At 35.8% G+C, this 17,958-nt stretch overlaps 1 protein-coding gene across 9 annotated transcripts in view; it reads right to left on the bottom strand.

Moving 5' to 3' along the window:
* The window catches only part of LOC138715557 (uncharacterized), an 84,274-nt gene that overhangs the window by 54,901 nt on the left and 11,415 nt on the right, over window positions 1–17,958 (bottom strand). For 2 of the 9 annotated variants that reach the window (XR_011336450.1, XR_011336447.1), the window contains exons 1-3: window positions 17,005–17,480; window positions 6,496–6,591; window positions 1,385–1,507 (exon numbers count right to left, since the gene is read on the bottom strand). The gene's annotated coding sequence lies outside the window, so the exon portion shown is untranslated. Of the gene's footprint in view, window positions 1–1,384; window positions 1,508–6,495; window positions 6,592–10,317; window positions 10,780–17,004; window positions 17,484–17,958 lie in introns of those variants that run through there. The other 7 variants (XR_011336448.1, XR_011336449.1, XR_011336446.1 and 4 more) reach the window with 7 other exon arrangements.

Genomic DNA, 17,958 nt, shown 5'->3' with positions numbered 1-17,958 from the left:
CTTTCTCCAATCATTTCTCTTATTTTTTTCAAAGTTTTGTCATAGCACCGAGCTATGTATGTTCTTCTCAATGTTCTGGGATCTGGAATTAATTTTCCGGTCTCCTCTTCTAAGAAAGTTCGGAGCTTAGGATGATTCAGTTTGTGAAGTGGAATATCAGCCGATAGAAAAGCTTCGCATAGTTTCTCACAAAATGGCGAAAACGTTGAACACGTATCCCCCAGAAGCATTTGCTGTAAGTTTACACTGGATTTATTTTCAAGTCTCTGCAGGCCACGTTTATGTTTCTCCCGTGACATGTGTTGTTCTATCATAAACTTTTTTTCAGCAGCCACTCTCACATCACAGATCTTGCAGAATAAAATACGACCGTCCATAGAAAAAATATTTTCTCCATATTTTGAAACAAATGCCTTTAATTTAACACTAGCAGTTTCCTTTACTTTAGGCATTTTGCTCTTGACCTGTTCACACAGACGACTAGAAACAACTGACCACCTCAATTAACAGCATAACAATGCCAGTTTACCTGGAGAAAGGAATCTCTGTGGGAGTGTGGGTAAATTCCTAGAAGTGGGCAAGTTCATTATGCCTTGAAAAATAGGGGTACAAGCTAGCATATGCTCTAGGAATTTGAATAAAATTCCTAGAAGTGGGCAAGTTCATTATGCACATACCTTGAAAAATAGGGGTAGAAGCTAGCAAACATCTACTTAATTCCAAGAAATTGTATTGACAAGGAAAATACTGAATTATAATAAAAATCTCAAATCAAATACAAATAATGTCACAGCCTTCCTAAAAAGTGTAAAAAATGCTCAAAATGACCTAAAAATTGCTAAAAAATTACATCCGTAAAAAAATTAAGAAAATGCAAAAAAATGCCCTAACGAATTGCTTTTATTTAACCTGGTTTTTAATGTCATACATTTCCATATATGCTAGCAATGTTTAAACCTTCATAAGAAAAAGATGCAAAATCATTAATTACCTTGCCCTATTTATTACATATTTATCTACATATTTTGCCACTTTATGTACAGTACATATTTCTCATTTCCATATTACATAAAATCCGGGCTCTACTGATATGTGTGTCAATTCATTATTATGTACTAAAAGGAAGGTGGGTATAAAGCAGATAATAATAACACATACGTATTTCCTTGTGGAAGTGAAATAAAATAAAGTTCTTAATGGAAAGCTTACAGTCCCAAAGCTGATATGAATATATCTTGTCTACAAAGTAAAGAAGTATGTGTTTAAAAATTGATTTCAATAAATGTTTGTCAGATGAAGAGCCAGTGTTATAACATTTATAAAAGGTCTGTCAGCAACATACATTTTGATTTATGTAACTTATATATACTAAAGTATTACTTACTTTCAATACCAGTACTTTTCTCAGTCTTAGAATCTCCTTGTTTTCCTTAGCAAGACTGTTGTGCAGAATATCTTATAGGAGATCCTCCTTTGAATCAGATAACTGCAATGCACCACTCGGCAGCTATGAAGAAGAAAAGAAAATAGTAATAATTATGCTGGAAAGAGTATGAGGCATTGTGGATACGTTGTATTAGGAGCAAACTTGAAATCGTGATTCTTTGTTGAGTTCACCCCTGCTATATGCAGTGCCTCATATATTCCATTGCTTTTTAAATCAATTTTCTGTATTTCTCCTTATACAGATTGAACCATAAGTAATATCATTAATTTCTCGTTCTCGTTCAGCAAAAGAATTTTACAATCTAGCAGGAAAGAATTGGGGATGCTCCAGGAATACTTCATAAACTACATTCAAAATGTTTATACAGTCAGTGCTGACATACTGCGGAGAAATTTTAATTACTTCACCTGTCATAAACGAAGTAGAATATGTTCAAAACCAAGCTCACAGGCCATTACTGGTGGAATCAAAACAACTCCATAGATTCTATGAGATTCCTCACTAATATTAACAGCATCAAAATGACAATAGAAGAAAAAGCACTGATTCAATATGAAAAACTTATCAGATTCCCAGGAAACAATTGGCATTCATACAGTCCTCTCTGTAGACTGAAAACTCAAAAAAGTTTCATATCCATGGTTCAAGAATTAAAACAGAAAATCAATATCCCGAATTTAAAAGAAAACTTACAAATTAAACCAAACCCTTTAACTCTATTACATATAGAATATAATCTAAATTTAACAGAAGAAATACTGAAATCAGAAGTAAACACTGAAATAATGAAACAATTGTCTTTAGAGACAATTAATATTAGGTACCCTCCACAAAACTGGCTTCATTTATACACCGATGGATCCTTGATCTCCAGAGAACAAGCCTGCTACTAAATCTACGTATTACTCTGTGAAAAGATTTATTAAATCTACATACTTAGACTTCAACAAACAAAATTTGATAACACAATCTCAAGGGAAAAAATGGAACTCTCTGCATCATAATCCACAGTTAATTCCCGATTTACCACGAAAATCGTCTGTAGCTGCATTTAGATTGGCAACAGGCCATGATTATGTGGCCAAACACCTGCATAGAATTGGAATATATCAGTCCCCTAACTGCCCATTGTGCAACTGAAACCAAGAAATGGATTCGGAACACCTCAAAATCTGTGCTTCAGTGGCTGACCATGATAATATCTTTGAAAAATATTGGAGTGCAAGAGGTCAAATGACTTTATTGTCATATGCCTGGCATTAGAAAACAACAACAATCTTACATTTATCCGGATTAAATTTGTGCACATTTGAAGAACAAAACTAAAATTCTTTCAATCATTCATTATCATAATTTTATTCATTGCTCTCTTAAATTGACTGAGTATATTGGGATTAAATCAGTGGCTTTCCCAAAACATGCTATGAAATGTTTCATATAAAAAAATTTTTATCTCCAAAAGGAAGCAAAAACGAGCAAAATTGTATTAAACTGTTTTGTTTGAAATATCTCAAACAACTCCCTGAAATTATGGATATTACTTACTGTTCACTCTATGAATATTAAGCTCTAGTAGACTCACTGTATCATTTAATGATATTGAGTTGAATATTTGTTCTAGAGCTGAAATTGGCAACCCCTATTCCCTGTGTATTAGTTTCTTCTGGTCAGTAACAGGCTGGAAGGATATTAATAGAGCCTACTTTCAAATCTCCAATGTGTTTAAGCCAGAAAATTTATACTAAAGCCATTCTTATTTTTTTTTAGCGTGTATAAGTTCTGTTCAACACTAAGTAATATCCCAGAAATTCGGTCGATACATTTTCAGGCCAGTTTTGTCATGCATATAATTCCTAAACTACGCGACACATTCCAATAAAGTAAATGGAGACCGACAGTAGGGCAAATGTATCCAACGTATCATTGAGTTGAGTGAGTCACATCATCTATCTTCACTGCGGTAGAGGGGAAGTTTAGGCACGAATTGGCAGGTCCCATAGTAGCCTTGGCAGTGTAACTCGAGAATGCGAAGTGATAGAACGCTCACAATTGTGTAAATGATTCGTAATGAACCAGGCTATAATCCCAACTGAGAAGCAATCAATAGTCGACAAGTGAAATTGAAAAAAATTCCAAAGTGCAATTGAATGAAGAGAGAAAATTCACAATGTCGAGACATATGCAGCGCAAAGGGGAGTGGGAGTATAAGCAACGGAGAGTAAACGATACTGTACAATGGTTAAGTCCACATCTGTGGAGTAACGGTCAGCGCATCTGGCCACGAAACCAGGTGGCCCAGGTTCGATTCCCAGTCGGGGCAAGTTACCTGGTTGAGGTTCTTTCCGGGGTTTTCCGTCAACCCAATATGAGCAAATGCTGGGTAACTTTCGTTGCTGGACCCCGCACTCATTTCACCGGCATTATCATCTTCATCTCATTCAGACGCTAAATAACCTAAGATGTTGATGAAGTGTCGTAAAATAACCTACTAAAAAAATGGTTAATGTAGCAACCGACATATTTACTTTTAATGCCTACAAGGTTAGGACAGAATTTCATGTAACTTCGAAAACGTTGAATTACATGACAAACAAAAATCTTTATCCCTCGCCATCTGTTGCACATGATTAGTTAAGAACTGCAGACCTGCCGTTAAAAAAAAAACAATCCAAGCATCCCCTGCTTTGTAAATATTGATATTGTAACGGTATGTGTATGAATGATTTGTCTTTGTAATCCGGCAGGATGTAATGACATATGTGATTGCTGTTTATTTATAATTTTAGAGCATGTGCGTTCAGAGAAAGATTTTCGATGTGGTAAATTCTGATATGTTTTCTCGTTTCTACGCGCATGCGTCGATGGCCCTTTGGCCGCCAGTTCGATGGTGCAGACTGAGTCAGTCTGTACAGTAGCTGACTAGAGCTGGAGCCATCAGCTCAGACCGGAAAGGCTTGGTGTCCATGTTTGGGAACCATAGGCCTATATCTCAACCCATGATGTGAAGGTAAACTGGCCACTGTACTTGGGTTTTTCTCTAAAACTAATTGAATTATAGCCCACTGAGTTTTTCTTTTGTGCATATTGTGGGATTTTGGTGAAATTATTGAAATTCTAAAAGAGGTTTTCCTTTTCCTGTGAAGATCGGCCGTGGCACTTAAAGATTTTGCTAGGCTGAAACGAATCCACATCGTAAGTCTGCGTGCTGTAATGATTAGTTAAGATTGTGATTTATTCTGATAGAATAACAAAGATCATGAGCTGATTATATATAGATATGAGATGAATAATGTTGAATGACTGAATTTTAATTTTATCGTATTGTTAAAATAAATTCTCAGTGTCAGTTTAATGTTGCTCAAAAACAAACACAATTTTGTACATTTAGCTTGTCTAATTTTTCAACTTTATGAAACTGGTTTAATCAAAGGTTTTGAGGCATAAAGAGAATTGTTGGTTTAAGGTTGAGTTTATTTAGTGAAAAATAAAGTTCTGATACAAACTGCATATTTCGTAGTGTAAGAATTTATTATAATCTTTGGTAGAAAAGGATAACTTCAGTACCGGTATCATGTTACCATAATATCACTCATCACCTGGCAACCCTGTGTGTAGCTACATGTCGTCGTTGTTTCTGCAATAACTCCTATGTGACATATTTATCGATTTTCAGATTTATTTTTCTATTAAATTAACTTAAATAGTGATACAACAAATAATAAAATCTCCTATATGTAATTATATTTCTTCCTATCGAAAATGTAAGAATTCACAATACGTATGAAGATGAATAAATGTGTTTTTTCCTCCTACTGAAAATTTGTGTATTTTGCACATAGGAGTTATTGCAGAAACAACGACGATATGAGTCACTCAGCTAAGTGTGCTCCTATTATAATGGCAGTTGACATTGGACATATACGTCAACTATATGCCTAACTTGGAGTCAGGTCATAAAGGGAAACATTGAAGGAGGAGAATTCGATCCGGTGCTGTGGATTGAAATCGGTGTACCTCAGTGGTCAGAGCACTTTGTATGTAGAACCAAGGACCCGGGTTTGATCCCCGGTGCCGAAGCGAATTTTTTTCCTCAAATATTAATTGTCAATATTACAGAGAATATTCTGTATGACAAATTAATAAATCTATAATATTCTCATAGCTAGCAGTGCATATGTCTGCACAGATTACTGTGCACTTAACTGCTGAATCTCGGCCAAATAAGTCACTCAGCTGAGTGCGCTCCTAGTATAATGGCAGTTGACATTGAACATATTAGTCAACATATATGCCTAACTTGCAGTCAGGCCACAAAGGGAAACATTGAAGGAGGAGAATTCGATCCGGTGCTGTGGATTGAATTCGGCGTAGCTCAGTGGTCAGAGTGCTTGGTACGTAGAACCAAGGACCCGGGTTCGATCCCCGGCATCAGAGCGAATTTTTCTCCTCAAATATTAATCATGAATTTACTTTGAATGATATATTTTGAATTTTAAGGTCATTTCAAAGGTCAGTTTAATAATATATGAGGTGTCACTGCATAAGGATCATGTGCAGAGACTAAGTGGAATGCAGAGAATAGGAAAGATTTGAGAATGCTGGGTTTGCAGTGAAAGGCCTGCCTTTGGGCAGAACACGTGTGTGTGTGTGCGTGCGTGTGCGTGTGCGTGCATGTGTCTTGAGAAGCCTCTTACAAATCCTGAGGAATTGAAATGAGAGAAATTTTAAGTCTATATATATATATATATATATTTTTGGGGAGGCTAAAAACAAACCATCATCTTTCTTATCATTCATCTCGGGGAAGGATTACAGGAAAGAGAAAAAATACTGCAATGGAAGAAAACTGGATTTGCAAGAATTTTACAATGGACAAATATTTAACATACCTTGCTGTATAATGGCAAAGAACATCATTTTCATGACATTTTTATTTCATATTTGGAATTACGTTGGTAATTTTAATATTCTTATTTCACAACTTAATACAACATTAGCCAATATTTTAAGAACTTTCATTGAGTCATATTGTAAAATGTTGGTCATACCTGACTATATTCATCAGAAGTCAATATCCGGTCACTATTATCTGGTATTTCATGAGAAGTCCCGGTACGTGAAGTATGATGTTCAAGATTAGGTTTCTGAAAATATACAGAATTTGATATTACAAATTTAATAAGAGTAATTATAATACTCATTGGCCACTCCACAAAAAGTATTTCACATCTAGGTCTACAATATTTTAATAGATATTATTGATCGTCCAGCACTGTAGCACTATATCTATGAGGAAATAAATAAGATAACAGTAAGTAAATAACAAGAAGGAGGTGAGCCAATTTTATAGGTCCATCTGTGCCAGAAAAAGAATGTTTGAAAACAGTTATTCGATAAATTTCTAAAATTATGTGTTCTTCATCAGATGAAGTGGATGAATCTGAAGGGTCTAGTACAGGGATGCGAAACTCATAAGTAGGGGTGAGATATACTTTGACTCACCACTGGCTATGTCGTCGCCAGTGGCGTATTTGAAGGCGGTTTGTAAGTAACACAATGCAATACAGAACACTGAAATGAAATGAAATGATTAATCTAAAAATCTCCTGTTAAGGGCAAAGGCCTCCTCCTATAGAGGGAGAGCTCTATTTGTCTCACGCTGTGAGCTACTCCCCATAAGAGGTGTTTACATGCTTGAAATTGTTCACTTGGTTCACATTCTGCAGTGTTTTGATATTGTTCACTTGTTTCTGTCGCACTGGTTTTAGTCACTGTTCACTTGTTTTCTTAGGTTTTTCCAGTCTTCCCTATTTCTTGCTCTGCTTGACCAATGGCTTCCTACTCGTTCACTGAAGAGGTCGGTCCATCTTCTTCTTGATCTTCTGCTGATCTCTTGCCAATGCGGGGGTCCCATAGTGTGACTTTCTGCGTCCATCTTCCATCTCTAAGTCTTGCAACATGGTCTCCCCACTTCCATTTGGTATTGGTGGCTTGCAGTGCTGGATCTTTAATTGCTGACATATTTTGTAGCACTTCGTTTGGAACTCTGTCCCTCAGTGATAAGCCTAGTATCCTTCTCAGCATCTTCCTTTGGCATATTTGGAGACGAAGTTTGGCAGTGAGAGACCATGTCTGACACCCATATAACAGTACAGGAGTTACGCGGGTCTCCAATATTTCTATTCTGAGTTTTTTGCTGAGTGTTCTCTCCAGTATGATAAACTTGAGAGTCCAGAATGCCTTCCGTATAATAATATAATAGAGACAGTCGCATAATATTATTATTCGTGGTGCACATGTTCTGAAGAGGAATGCTAGTACCTTTTAGCTTTCCCCAGTTTGTCAATATCGGGGTGAATAGCTGAACATAGTTTCAATTGGCATACTAAATGAAAATCAGCTAATCTACTGCATATTTATTTACTTGGTTATTTAACGACGCTGTATCAACTACGAGGTTATTTAATGTCGATGGAATTGGTGATAGTGAGAAGATACAGTATTTGGCGAGATGAGACTGAGGATTCGACATAGATTACCTGACATTTTCCTTACGATTGGGGAAAACCTCGGAAAAAACCCAACCAGAAATCAGCCCAAGCGGGAATCGAACCCGCGCCCGAGCACAACTCAGGATCGGCAGGCAAGTGCCTTAACCGATTTAATCTGCTGCGTATGTCGCTTTTAATGATATCATATTGAAAAATAACTTGATGACTCAGAACGAGACTGTTACAACTCAAAAATAGAGATTTTTCAGTAGAGCCATTTAAAGTTTTCCATTTTGATTACACAACTTTTAATACTATATCACTTCCTAATATGTATTATGATGTTTTGTGTGTTAAATATTACAGTACCTGGTTAACTAGTATCAGCCTATTATGGGCCATCTTCAGAACTCTGAAACTAGTTAACCAGGTACTAAAATATTTAACACGCGAAAGATGTATAATACATTTTCCTAAAGTTTCCATTGTAGATGGTAAATCAGATAATCATCTCACATCAATGAAAATTGGTATATACATTAATTATTGTTATAGAAGTTTATAAATCCTTATACTGCTTTTTTGAGGCTTGAAAGTAATGTAATTTTCCCTAAGATAGGTTACTAGCCTTATCGTTAGGTAGTCCAGTAGTGGGGCTGCTACTTTTAGCCTCTGGACAGGCTTGTAATGCAGCATTTCCTCTGCATTTGATGAAACAGTTATACTGCTGTGACTCGGTCGCCATTTCATCGTTGGTAGAAACAGGGTGGACCACGAGAAGGTGAGGATGGGTTGTGAAATATTTTATCAAAATGAAAAAGATGTGAACAAGAAAATTACCAAATTTACACAAATTCTAGGAATAATAAACAATACAGTAAAAGCTAAATTAGTACAAAAATCTACAAGAATAAAAATATATAATACACTAGTATTACCCTCCCTTTTATACGGAAGTGAGATTTGGACATTAAAGAAAAGAGACATGAACAGAATCAAAGCAAAGGAAATGAAATTTTTCAGGACAGCAGGATATACTCTTTTAGACCGAAAAAGGAACGAAGAAATTTTAGAACAATTAGAAGTAGAGTCAGTAGAAGAAAAAATTAGCAGATACAAATTCAGTTGGCTAGATCATGTAAGAAGAATGGAAAATTCAAGAATCCCAAAAATTATGATGCAGTATAAGCATAGAGGACATCGTCGACCATGAAGACCTTTAAGAAGACTGCTAGATGGGGCCGAAACAGGTCTACAGAGGCCTAATTCGTGAAGGATGATGATGGTGATGATGAAGTTTATTAAAAAATTAATTTTGTCGGTATTTATTTTATGTAATTTTTATGTGACTTTTTTTTTAGTTGCAATACTTTCGCATTAAAATATCCAGACAAAACTTCTCAGATATACTGTAACTGTATTACATAATATTTTATTATTTGCAACAGGTTTTTCCTAATAAGACTATGTAATAAGTTCAGATAATGCAATGGAAAAATATGTCAAATATAGATTTGGAAACAAAATGAGATTGGTTGGTATCAGGATTATTACAACAATAAAAAGAAATAAATTACACCAACCAGGATGACTACAATAATAATAATAATAAATAAATTGCATCTTGTAGTGAGAAAAAGCATGTGTTTATTTGTTAGTCAAATGTAACTCTATTTTCTTCAACACCATTGGAAACTTTCAAAGTTTTATAAAAATTGGGCATGGATGCTTGGAATGATACCACTTTTACAAACATCAAGCAAATTCCCCCATCCCCCCCCCCTCCGCAATTATCCCTGGAGGCGAAGAAAATGCTGGCTTTAGTATTGCTAAAGAAGACTTGCCTTTCCTTTTTTGTCGAATACTTGTTTTTTTTTTAAATCACCTTGTTCATAGGAGTGCTTAAAAGAGATGGCGAAAGGATCCTGTTTTCTAACCTCCACGGTCTTCATCTTAGACCAGTTTACATTATCACCATTTTCATTTCTGGAAAAATTATTTTCCATTTGTTGTGTTAAGTATTTCAAATCTAAGATGTCTGGTGTATCTAGTTCATTGACTTTGTACATAGGGTATTGCCTTTTCTCTTGACCAATTTCAGTACTGGTACCTATTGCGTCGTTGGCAGTATAATAGGTCCTCCTTTAAGAACTCTTCCCACCCCCACCGTTCAATAGTAAAATGCACAGTCATTCTCATTCTGGGTATGACCTGTGATTAAAAATTTCTGTGCTATGACCAGGGAAAGGAAGTTCATGCCCTGAAAACGTGAAGAATATGTATGCATTTATGCCGTAAAAATAGATAAATATGCTACAAAATATGCATTATCAGTCTGAGAGATTATTTTAACAGAATAATAAGGTATAGGTAACTTACGTTTAGTCTATGGATTTTGAAGTGGTTGCCTCATTGCTGAATGCTCCATTTATGCTGTTACAGTTCACAACTAAGCAGTGACGTATGTTTTCTGTTGTCATTCTTCGCCTGTCGTCTCTCAGCATAGCTTTGTAGCGCGAAAAACTTCGTTCTACGTCACAAAAAGTAAGAGGGGTTTGCACAAAATCTGGGAGCTGTTCTATAGAAATTTTGTTGGTTTTTGGGGTGTTTTTCCTTCGAGTAGGCTATATCTTGAATTTCTTTAAGCTGATAATAGCCAGGGTTTTTGGAAAGAATATTTGCTGTTTTCTCGTTCACTTATCTCCTACATTTCCTGGAACTGATGTTAAACTGGACATTGTTCTATCGAAATCTGCTAAAGACTGCAATAAAGGAATACAAATTGCTAACTTGAGAGGCTTCCCATGAAGGCGTCATCGTTACGTTCAAAATTCATAAACATAAATTAGTCTTATTTACGAGGTTACACACTTTTAAAAATGAGGGAAAGACAAATAAACATTCATAATATGGAGTTTCCCTGCATAAATGTTAAAATAAAAGGCAAAATATGCACTTTTATGCACAATAAAAGTAATATCACTGTATTCAGAAATTTGTGATTCATGTAGATAATCTTTCAGCATATTCACACGATAGAGAACAAATATGCAAATGCATGAACTTCCTTTCCCTAGTTATGACATTATATGACTCAGGTTAGTTACGCAGTACAAAAGTAATGAGGAAATGAATTTGTTCTTGTTTTGTCCAGCACAATTGTCTAAAAACAAAATTACCTGGTTTGTTACTGTGTTTGGCAAACAAGTAAGAAATTTATAGAGACATGTGTCAATCTGATTTGAACTTCTTTTGGCCAAGCCCTCATGTCAAAAATAACAATGGCCCTGGCTGTTTGTGATGTCATTCATATATATATTTTCCCCTGCAATTATTTATACTCGCTTTATCATCTTTGGTCACATCGTGAGTTAATCTTCTGGGTGAAATCCGAAGGCCTGTGTACTATTGTTGAGACTAGTTCTATTGTTGTGAACTAGATGGCGACTGTATATGTATTACTGATTTGTTATGGACACTGCCTGCTGGATCACATCCTATGGCTGTTTACACTGCCTGCTCAATCAACGCTTATGTGCGAGTCTTGAAAAAAGTTATTTTGCCGCTAGGTGGCAGGTAGTGCCCACCACTATTAACATTATCAATATATGCAGAATACCCTAAAATAACTATTATTACGAAGTCTTAGGTACTAGAAGAGACAAGGGCTTATGGAAACGATGGCCCAGGGTGTCCGAATCCTTCCGCAATGCTTAATATGTAATACTATTAATACTGAAATTAAAACTTAATTTTTTTTCTAAGCGATACTACATCCAAACAAGTAGGCCTATACTTGCTTTAGGCATTTACTAAAATTATTATTAAAATCAATTAACGTAATAAAAATAATATTTGAAACTTATATAAAATATTTCAACAAGTTTAAACATATTTACGAAAAAATATATGCTTCCTTTAACCGAACTACAAGATTATTGGAAATCACGGTTTGAATTAACGACAGTATGTGGTATCTTCCTGCAGTATCTTCCAATCCATGAAATTGTTATACGGACACTTGGTCTACTGTTTTATTAAGTTCAGTATTGCCACAAAGTAACTTCCCCATATATAAAAGGCCCATTTGAAGTGTGATAAATTTTGCGCTCATTAAAAAATTCTCCCCCGTCCCCGAAAAGAAATGCCGAGTAAAATACTGTAAACAGATAATTTATCGCTTATGTTGTGTACAGTAAAAAATTTGTACACATTTTTCATGAAACGTATTGTTGGTCCTGCTTCTGAAAAATTTACCTGAGATGTCAGACGTAGGACTATATGATTGTCCTTCATATAGTCCAAAGTGCTTGTAACTTCCAGTGAAAATGTCTGTACAGCATAAAGAACGTTCATTTCCTCAAAGGAACTGGGTTCGACATGCTTCCTCATTAGAAATCGAATGGGTTTCACAGCTAAGTCCTTTTGTATCCTGTATATTTCCTTGATGAATTTTGAACTGATCATTCCTTCTCTGTCTGCTATATCCTGGTCTAGAAACTGTGAACGGATGTTTTTCATGATGTGACAGTAATCAAAACTTAAATATAAATTATGTTGCAAGTTACATGGGTGTGCTACGCAAGGCTGTAGATCTCCGCCGCCTAAACCCTTAAACATAGCAGTATTAGTTCTATGGTTATCAGTTACAAGCCGAAGCACATGAAATCCAAGTCTTTACAGCTTTCAACACTTGCTGAACTAATAAGAGCAGATCATTTCCTTGCAAATTTCGTACCATGAAATATGCTGCCGGTATTGTGTACTTGGTAAATAATCCATGAATAACTAAACACAGAAGTTTGTTGGCTAAGACAGGATTTATTCCTATTTCTTTATTAGAAACTCCTTCAGCTTCGACTAAACCAAAAATTTTATCCTTTTCTTTATTATAAAGCAAGCTTTCTTTTATTGCCATTTCATCGCATATAAGAGAAACTACTTTCTCAATTTCATTCAATTTTGTGGCTTCTAACTTAAGTGTCTGTTTAATTAAAGGGGAAACACCAATGCCATATTCCGTTGAGCCCATATGCCTATCTAATATGCTGCGCGACGGTGCTTGTATTAATTTCAAATTTCTTCCAAAGTCGTAGCCTTTAGGAGGCGATATTCGCCAACATAAGCAGTACCGAATAATTGGCTCGGACCATTTTGGACGATTTTTTTTTTAATTTCTAATTTGATCCAGTATATATATGCAGCCATTTTGTAGCCATCATGTGCTGATTCCTTCCTGTTATCTACTGACTTTCTCTCAGGTAGCTCAGTTGGTAGAGCAACTGGCTACGGACTAGAAGGTCCGGGGTTCGATCCCAGGTGGTGACAGGATTTTTTCTTGTTGCCAAACTTTCAGAACGGACCTGAGGTTCACTCATCCTCCTATAAAATTGATTAACAGGTCTTTCCTGTGGTGCCGACCACACCACCTCATTCTAGTGACGAGGTCATGGAAACCATGGGGCTATACCTCCATGTCCCCTAAGTGCCTTCATGGCATATTACAGGGATACCTTTACCTTTTACCTTTTACTGACTTTGTCTCAGTATAGCTATTAATTTCTTCCTTCGCCTCTTGAAGTTCCTTCTCTATTTCCACAATTTTGTTTTCGAGTCTGTACACTTTCGCTCGAAGATTTTTATTTAATTTTTTATGGTATTCCAGTTCACTTAATCTTACAGTATTTACATGAACAGCAATATGTCTGGAATATACGTTTACATCTGCCTTGTCTTTTATAATTTCGGCTTCTATGTCTTTCTCACGATATTCGGCTTCAATGTCCTCCTGACATTGTGCAGCCAATCTTGAGACGTTGTTCTTCTCGGAGAATGATGAACTTGAGTTTCTGACTTTTCTCTTCCTCTTGTTAGAAGGTTTCTTGTATGAAGGATATCCAGGAAATATACTTGGTATCGACAAATTTTTCAGTTTCCTATATTTTGTATCTTCTTTAAAATCTTCTTGTTTGAAGTGTAAACTACACACACATGAACGATCAGAAGGAATCCACTTACTTCCTCTTTTGTCACCTTCTCTTGATATAATATTTAACCTTTAACCACTTTTCCCGCAGCTCACTATTAGATGGAAATTCATGAAATGATAATCTTCTGAATTTCAATTTTCCTCTGTGCGCTTTGCAGAAAGGGACACAACAAGACACCATTGCAAATATAATTAATATTGTTATTTCAGGAAACCAAGTTTTATATCTCACAAAATTAAATGTATTTCAAACCGAATGTTCCTTTCTTCCAATGTAGCCTATTTTAAAGAAGAAAATCATATCATTAATAAACAATAACTGACAAACACTGTAATTACTTCTAAGATGTCAAATAAGACAGTATAATTAATTCTACACATTTAGTACAGCCAATTCAACGGCAGTTACTTGCTGCGCTCTAGTGTCGAAACTGGACAATAATGTCCACACGAAACTCAATGCTAAGGAAGAGGAATGAGCAGGCAGTTACGCAGCCAAAGGATGTGATCCAGCAGGCAGTGGTTATGGATAAGATTTCGATGATGAATGAGACCGGTGATATTCAGAGACATTGTGGCCCGAATCTCCTGGCATTTGGCTTACGGTTGAGGAAAACCCTCACCACAGAGGTGGTCATATTCATATATTGTGAGTTTGTAACAGACAGTTTTCTTTTATAATATAAAGATGAACACTCACCACAAGATGAAAGAAGTAGCCTACGACCTGAAGATCAGAGTAGCACAAAACTTTGCTGATTCAATATCTTTAGTCTTTGTAGCCCTTGATGTTTCTCTTCTTTATATCTCTATTATAACTTTCTTGCAGGTTTAATTTCTCTGTTTCTGTACTATTCTTATATGCAGTATATATACAACATTGAACTTTCTTAGGGATATAAAATATGAAGGATTAAAGTGAATTAAATACTAATGTGTAAGAATATGCACGATGATTAATATTTCAATACTACATCGATGGTGAAGACAAAATTAATAACAACATTATGTTTAACACAATGCAGGCAGCATTATGCTACCATTATTGTAAGTACTGCAAGGTGTGCAAAATCTAAACTCGAAGCATGGATATTTTCAGTGCGAAAGTGTTACAAGTCAAAATGGAACATTGCTTTTAGCAACAGTTGAGAATGGAAAACTGTTACAACGTAAAATATAACACTTTCCAATTGAAAAAAAAAAAAAAAAACTAAGTAGCATAACTTTAAAACTGTTATATGTGCATTTATGTCCTAGTAGGAAATTTTTAGAGTTGTAACAGTTACCCTCATCTAAAGATTAAGAAGATTAAAATTGAAATAAAACCTAATAATTTTACCCTTCTAGGGAGAAGATCTAAAAATATCAATATTCATGCACGTACAGTAGAATTATAGAAACACATACTTAGTGGTCAGTAATAATAATAATAATAATAATAATAATAATAATAATAATAATAATAATAATAATAATAATAATAATAATAATAATAATAATAATAATAATATTAAAAATAATAATACATTATTCAGCGTGGCAATTAATGTTTCTATATACATACTCCTAATTGAACCGTTGAGCAAAGTAAACATAATAGCCTATTACATTTTGTCTGAAAGAACAAGAAAAACGTTCTTCATTCTTTACGATACCACCTCTTATTGCTTGTAGAGACACAGTTTGTAGAGCGACATGATACCGCCACTGCTTGCCTTCAGTACGTGAATGAAACACACAGCAATGTACAGTAAGCTCCTCGTACCCGTTTGAATGTCTATGATTACACGATATTCTGCCTCTGTCAATTTCCCCTCCCCAATTGTTATTTTTACAAGTTGACTTTGCAGGAACCCCATATTAAATTCAGCAACTGCACTTGCCACTGCAATATTAATTTTGATTTTTGAGACAAATGTGTCTTTAGGACATTTTCTCCATATAAGAGAATGGACACTCATTCGCATTCTGGGTAGCGCCACGTGTACATTTGCTGAAGACTTCAGGACTGGACAGACGTTCGTAAAGGGGTAACAGTGTTATTAGGGTTGCTTCTGATAACTGGAGTTCATGTTCTGGTGACTATGAGGATCCTCTCCGTTTGCCTTACTCCGGTTATAAAACACCAAGAGTCCAGTGCAGTTGGACTTCTGTCGTGATGAGGCTTTTCATCTGTCGACACTGAATGTGCCAAGGTTGCAACAATCCCCCTCCCTATTGCTCTGACATCAGGCATCCCATTTACAATTGCATTTTCATTTAATTTTCCAACACCCCGCCCGCCAAGCTTAACACCTTGAGATTTATTTTCTTTTACTAAATTTCTCAAACCAGTGCCCATTCTCTTTGCAACATGATTGATGCATTCCTCTTTACTTATTGCAACATCTGCTCCATACACAGCCAGTTTTGACAAATGCTGGTATGTCTTCGCATCCCCATCAGAGAGTATTGTAGTGTATCACATGCTACATTCATTTTCAGTCCTCAACCATAGCCTCTCTGCTGCAACCATCTCCATAGTATTGGAGCTACCTGTGTAATTTTTGTTGCACTCCCCAGATTTTTCATGACCATCTAACCAAAATCTGTATTCTGGAGAATTTTGACCTAGATCAGCAGCAGTGAAAGAACATGCATGGCAAAATTTTGGAAGTCAATACATCTATTACTAACCCTACACCATACAGTGAAATATGGCCACGTTTATACCAGTTACCATCATATGACACTGCTATGTCCATTACATTGCTGGATTTCAGTGTAGGGTCACATACTTCGTGAGCTTGTCATACTGCTCTGAGAGACCGGGAGAGGATTTTTTGGTTATAGCAATCTGTTTCTTTAGCAATTTTGTGAAGATGACTTTGATATGTACCTACTGAAGGTCTCACCACAGTTTGTACCACAGGCAATATATTTCACCACTAGTTTGGTTGCAAACCCATTGTTCTCCCTCATTTGCAATTATAAAGCGGTATTGTCACATTCATGACACTTCAGATTTTTTAACAGTTCACCCCACACATTTTTATGAACTAACAAATAATCTGAAGAAAATGCTTGTCCAATCTCACCTGCAGAAGTGGTTTCAAACATCTTTAGCTTCTTGGCGCTTGTTGATACAGAGGTGGATGACATTTCCTAAGGCTCATGGATAGCAGATGGACCTGCCTGACAATTAGGGAGGTTAGATACACCTGGCTGCTCTTGATAGAGGTTAGGCCTAATTTCTGCAGCACATTGTTTTGCAAATTTGCATTTTACAGCATGCTGCGCTTTTCGTGTCCTTTTAGAGGGGCGTTTCTTGTGTGCACGACTTCTAGATAATCTTCCCATGCTGTAATCTCAACACTATAATTACTAGAATGACCTACATTAATTTAGGCCTAGACCCTACTAACTTTGTATGTATTACTAATACATATATATGTGAATCTTATAAATCATTTTATATATAACTACAAAATACTATATATATACACACTATAAATACCAATAAACCACAGTCACTGAGTAAAATATTATAAAACACGTTGAAATTATCTCACGTGCACGCTCCCACAAATAGTAAACAAACTAAAACCGCCAACCGGATATCAAATATCAACAAAAGAACATCTGCTTCCTCCCAGCTGCAAGTAGTGCTGCCAGTACACCACTAGATGGGAGAAGTATATAGTTCTTCATATACACTCGAAAAATCTGCGCCCGATTTGAAATATATCACACAGAATGTTGAGAATGCGAACAACAGAGAACCGCCCACTGCAGCGGACATTTAAAGGATGCGCACGGAGCTTTAAAAATGGCGCTACATTAAAAAATGTAGTAGAAATGAATCGGCCATGAACCAAAGATAATATTTATGGCAAAAAACAAATTTCGACTTTTTTTCAGATTTTGACCAAATTTTCACTAGAGACTTCCCTTTGCATTGATAATCGGAAGTCTATGTAACTAAAGTAATTCTCTCCCATAAATTCCCATGCCCTTCAATCGTGAAAGTGATTTAATTGTATTTATTTCTG

Source organism: Periplaneta americana, chromosome 15 (assembly GCF_040183065.1).
Source record: "Periplaneta americana isolate PAMFEO1 chromosome 15, P.americana_PAMFEO1_priV1, whole genome shotgun sequence".
NCBI lineage: Eukaryota > Metazoa > Arthropoda > Insecta > Blattodea > Blattidae > Periplaneta > Periplaneta americana.
Note: the sequence above shows the minus strand (reverse complement) of the source record. Positions and strands in the feature narration are given on the sequence as shown.